The sequence below is a fragment of the Leptonychotes weddellii genome, chromosome 7 (genome assembly GCF_054177405.1).
Source record: "Leptonychotes weddellii isolate Sample4059 chromosome 7, ASM5417740v2, whole genome shotgun sequence".
Classification (NCBI taxonomy): Eukaryota; Metazoa; Chordata; class Mammalia; order Carnivora; family Phocidae; genus Leptonychotes; species Leptonychotes weddellii.
The window spans coordinates 132,138,739-132,144,738 of NC_138375.1; positions in this window are offsets into that span (position 1 = coordinate 132,138,739).

The following is a 6,000-nucleotide window of genomic DNA, read 5'->3' on the forward strand; positions in this document are numbered from 1 at the left end:
TAGTGAAAAATGGCAGCCCATGAACCAGAAAGTGGGCTCTCCCCAGACAGCAAATCTGCCAACACCTTGATCTTGGCCTTTCAGCCTCGGGACGGTGAGAAATAAATTTCTGTTGTTTATAAGCCATCTGGCCTGTGGTATTCTGTTACAGCTGCCCTAATGGACTAAGAAATGAGAAGTCCAATACCTAAAATGAAAAATTCACTAGCAGGGACCAACTCAAATTTGAACTGGCAGAAGGATAATCAGAGAACTTAAAAATAGGTCAAATTAAATTATCCAGTCTCATGAGTACAAAGAAAAAGGAATGAAGAAAAATTAACAGAGCCTGAGAAACCCATGGGACACCACTGAGTGTGCCAACACATGCATAACAGAATCCCAGAAAAAGAGAGAAAGGAACAAAAACAATATTTGAAGAAATAATGGCCAGAAACTTAACAAATTTGATAAAATACATGAAAGTTCACATCCAAGAAGCTCAGCAAGTTCCAAGTGGGATAAACTCAGAGACCGACACTGACACACATTATAATTAACCTGTTGAAAGATAAAGACAGAATCTTGAAAGCGTTGTGACAACATAGGTGAACCTGGAGGACATTATGCTGAGTGAACAAGTCAGACACAGAAAGAGAAATACTATCTGATCTCACTCGCATGTGGAATCTAAAACAGTTGAATTCATAGAAGCAGTGAGTGAAATGGGAGTTACCAGGAGCTGGGTAGAGGGGGAAATGGAGAGATGTCAAGGAGTACAAGGTTTTAGTTATGCAAGATGCACAAGTATTGGAGATCTAAGGCACAGCGATGTGACTATAGTTAACAACACTAGTTTGAATACTTGAAATTTGCTAAGACGGTAGATCTTAAGTGTTCTCACCGCCCCCACACACAAACACACACAAAGTGGTAGCTATCTGAAGAGGTGGATATGTTAATTAGCTTGAATGTGGTGATTATTTTGCAACATATATCAAAGAATCAAATTGTACTTAAATTTATTATCTTAAATATAGAAAATTGTCAAATATACCTCAACTTAAAAATTAATTAACTAAACTTTTAAAAGAGAGTAAAAAGACAACTGGCAGAATGGGAGAAAGTATTTACAAATCATATATCTGGTAAGGGTCTACTATCCAGCATATATAAAGAGTTCTCACAACTCACCAACAAAAAAGACAATCCAGTAATAAAATGGATGAAGGACTTGGATAGACATTTCTCCAAAGAAGATATACAAATGTCCAACAAACATATGAAAATATACCCACCTTCACTCATTATCAGGGAAATGCAAATCAAAATCACGGTGAGATACCACTTCACACCCCCCAGGATTGCAATAACAACAATGAGGCTGTGGAGTTGGAACCCTTGTGGATTGCTGGTAGGACTATAAAGTAATACAGTCACTGTGGAAAAGTTTGGTGGTTCCTTAGTAAGTTAAACACAGAATTATGAGATGACCCAGCTATTCCACTCCTAGGTAGATACCTAAAATAATTGAAAACAGGTACTCAAATAAATATTTGTACATGAATTTTTATAGCAGCATTATTCATAAGAGCCCAAATGTGTCAACAATCCACATTTCCATCAATACATGAATGGATAAACAAAAGGTGGTATATGAATACAGTTGGCCCTCGAACAACACGGATTTGAACTGCATGGGTCCATTCATATACAGTACAGTTCTGTAAATACATTTTCTCTTTCTTATGATTTTCTTAATAACATTTTTTTTCTGTCTTACTTTATTGTGAGAATATAATATATAATACAACTAATATACAAAATATGTGTTAGTCAACTGTTTAATATTATTGGTAAGATTTTTGGTCAACAATAGGCTATTAGTAGTTAAGTTTTGGGGGAATCAAAAGTTATACATGAGTTTTTGACTGCATGGGGAGTTGGGGCCCCTAACCCCTGAGTTGCTCAAAGGTCAACTGTACAATGAATTATTATTTGGCTAAAAAAAAGGAATGACTTGCTGATACATGCTACAACTTGGTTGACTGGGGAAAACATGCCAGACACAAAGCACACATATCATAAGATTCCACTGACATGAAATGTCTGGAATAGGCAGATCTATAGAAACAGATTACTGGTTGCCAGGGGTTGGGGGCAGGGAGGAACAGGGAATGACTGTTAAGGGGTATGGGGTTTTCATTTGAGATGATGAGAAAGTTCTGGAACTAGATAGTGGGGATGGTTGAATAACAATATAAATGTATTTACAGCATACTGAATTGTATGCATTAAAATGATTTAAATGGCAAATTTCATTATGTGTATTTTACCACAAAAAGAAAACAGTAAAATGTATATCTACCATATGATGCAGCCGTTCCAATGGCTTGGGCTCAAGTCATGGTTGAGGCCTTAAAGCCATACTTAAATGGGACATGAGGGTCCAGCACCTTGGGGGTGGGGGTTGAAATCAGATCCTGGGGAAAGAATCAAGGAGGTCGGCAATGAGCTCACCTGTGCAAGCCTCTAAATGTCAGCCTTGGTGTCCTGAGAAGTCACAGGGGACACCATAGAAAGAGACAACCTGCTTAGCATGAAGGTTGGCATCTCAACTTTACACCTAAGCCGGTAACCTTAATGAGATTACCAGCCCCTCAGAACCTCAGTGAAATGGGGACAGAATATCTACTGGGGACTATGGTGAAGAAACGGTGATGAGACATTTTATACGATGTCTTGTCCTAAGGTTTTGAGGCAGTGCGATAAATGTGTGTCAAGAACCTAGCACCAGTGAGTTTCCTTCACCCGATTCCCTCTCCCCTGCACAGGCCCTCCTTCCTTCCCAGATACTCTGCCTTCATGACCTCACCCCTTCTCCACCCGAGATTTCGGGAAAGGGCTTGACAATCTCACCCTAGTGGGAGAAGCCTGTCTGTGTATGAGCACAGAGTCCCAGGACTGGAGAGGGGAGCTCCTGGGAGAAATTGGGGAGGACAGGGCCTTTTCAGGAGCCCTGAAAGTGCCCCTTTGCTCCGTAGAAAGCTGTAGTGCTGAGTTCTCACCCAGGCTCACAATCCATTCCCAAGGAAGTTGTATCAATGGCCAAGACAGCATGGTACCAGCTTGGAAACACCCTTGCCCCCCACTTCCTGGCCGGCCCAGCTGTGCCTTCCCAGAGGGCAGAGCTCACCTCTCCAAGGCCATCTACTGCCCAGGGCCCAGGCACACAGGCCTCTACGTGCGTGTAATCCCAGTGCAGTCCCCAAAGCACTGCCTGGGCCTCTAAGTTGCGACAGCTCTCAGCACTTTGCTTTCCAAGCTCTCAAGCCAAAGTTTGTAAGTCAAAGAGCCAGGCCCTTGCTGTGAGAGGCTCCCCCACCCCTTGCAGATTATTTCATCAGAGTAAATTCCCAGCAGTGAATGACTGGGCTAGAGAAGATGAACAAACACTTTTAAGACTTTTGCTGCTTATTGCCACATTTTCTTCTGGTGCTTGTATACTCTCACTAGCAACAAACAAATATACTGGTTTCACTAGAGTGTTCTTGGCATTGATTCTTATCCTTAACTTCTCAAAATTTTTGCAAATGCCTTTATTCTTTCATTTTCAGAAGTACGAATTGCTTGTCATAAGATTCTTCTACCATAGACAGAGAGGTCACTGGTAATCAGACATCTTTCACAAAATAACTAAATTTTTGGTCTGCCGTCATCATAGTTTTACTTAAAAAGCAAATCCTATTTTGTCCCTATATACCTCATAAGCACATTTCCCTACATAATCATAATGCCATTATAACACTAAATGACCGAGAAGTCTTTGGTGTTATCAAATGTATAGTCCATAGTCCCATTTCCCCATTGTCTCGAAAATAAGGCCTCTTCTCACTTATCTTGTTCAAATAGAATCCATACAAAGGCCATAGATGATACGTGGACGTTATGTTTCTTAGTTCTCTTTCAATCTAGAGTGCCCCCCACCTTGCCTTTCTTGCCATTGACTTGCTGCACGAGCCAGGTCAATCATCCTGTAGAGTGTCCCTCCTCCCCAGTTTGTCCAGGCTGCCTTGTGGTGTCCTATAACTGGATCCTCTATCTTCTCTTCCTCCTCTAATCTGGAAGTCAGTTCTAAAGGTGTTTCCCAGGGGTGCCTGGGTGGCTCAGTCGGTTGAGTGTCTGCCTTTGGCTCAGATCATGACCCCGGGGTCCTGGGATGGAGCCCCGCATCGGGCTCCCTGCTCAGCAGGAAGCCTGCTTCTCCCTCTCCCACTCCGCCTGCTTGTGTTCCCTCTCTTGCTGTCACTCTCTCTGTCAAATAAATAAAATCTTAAAAAAATAAAATAAAATAAAGGTGTTCCCTGGATTCAAGCTCAGTTCTTTGGCAGAAACCTCAGAGGTGGGGCTGGGGGTTTCCAGCACATCCCATTTGGAGGCACAGGACATCTGGATGCTCCTCTCTTAGTGACTCCAACATTGGTCTCTACAAGGCAAATATCCCATCAACATTTTGGGCATTGACTGATGCCTATTGATTAGCAGTCAGCAAGGATCCACGCTTCAGCTGGGTGCCATGGGGGATGGCCACTCGATCATTCACTGATTAATTCTTTGCATTTGAAGATAAATGTGGAAAGAAATAAAGGAAGCCAGCATTCAGTGAGCACCTACTAATGTGCTGGCACAGTGCTCAGTGCCTAGCTGTACTCGATTGTATTTAATCTTGGCAACATGATGAGGAAGAAAACTGATATGATCATACCAGAAATAACATTCAGTAGCATTTGGGATGCTTCATTTTATTCAATCCTACCCTTGAGGTACACTCTGTTACTATCAAAATTACCAGTGAGGGAATTGAGGCTCAGATGTGGTCTTCATTGGCCCAAGGGCACAGAGCCAGTAAGTGGGAGGGCAGGATGTGAGCCCAGGCTTCTTGCCTTCTGCAAGTCTCCTCCTTGCCTTTCAGGATAGGTCATGAATCACAGCTGGCCTTGGCATTGGCTGCCTTCAAGCAGTGGTAATCGAGGAAATGGTCAGTGTGTAAGCATGTCCACCTAAGGTTTCTAGAATCCTTCTAGAAGGACTCAAACATGACCAACACTGTCTGGCTCAACAAATGTTTATTGGCCACAATGTCTGCTCTTGTGAAACATAGAGGTCAGTCTGTTGGTGGCCATGCCTGTGAGCTGTCCAGTAGAGGTGGCCAGATGAGGTTCACACTGGAGATGGAGATGTGGGATCATTGGCAAGAGATAAAAGCTAAGGCAAGGTGGTGGAGGAGACAGCCATAGAACAGGTGAAGAGTAAGGGGGCAAGTGGTCTTGGAGACACCCCACAAAAATGGAGGATAAATCATCTAACCCAAGGAAGGGAACTGCAAAATCTTACCCAGATCCCAAATATCCATCAATAGGAATGAGACTATACCAGCCAGTCTAGTCATCCTGGGGAAACACATTAAGAGGATGACAGAGGGCCATGCACTGACATATGTTCCACCCAATAAGACAGTCGATGGTGAGAAAATCAAGCTGCAGAACAATAAGGACTGATTATGCTATTTATAACACACATACAAATGCTTTATTTACACTGCAGACAGGTGTGTCTATAAATGCATAGAAAAGATTCACAAGGAGAGTCAGCAAATCCAAACAATGTTCATCTGGGCCTGGGATTCACTGAGGGCCAAATGGTCAAGGAATCCTTGGCTTTATTGAAATAATTTCATTTGTATAAGAAAAATGTATTCACCTGTTACTTGAGTATTTAAAATTAACAGTATAAGTGAAAAGCCACTCAGAGACTTTGTGGTGGCGGCTATTATCCAGCCTGGAGGCTGCCAAGGCTGGGGATGCTCCAGGGAAAGGCAAAATGGACAGCTCCCTGGGGCCCAGCCCCTGGCTACCACCCCAGGCACTGGGGGATGCAGGAGGGGACATGTGCCAAGCTCCTGGCACCCAGCCAGGCCTGCAGCAGGCCCTCCTGCTAGGAGGTGGTGCTGTTGTCCTGGGC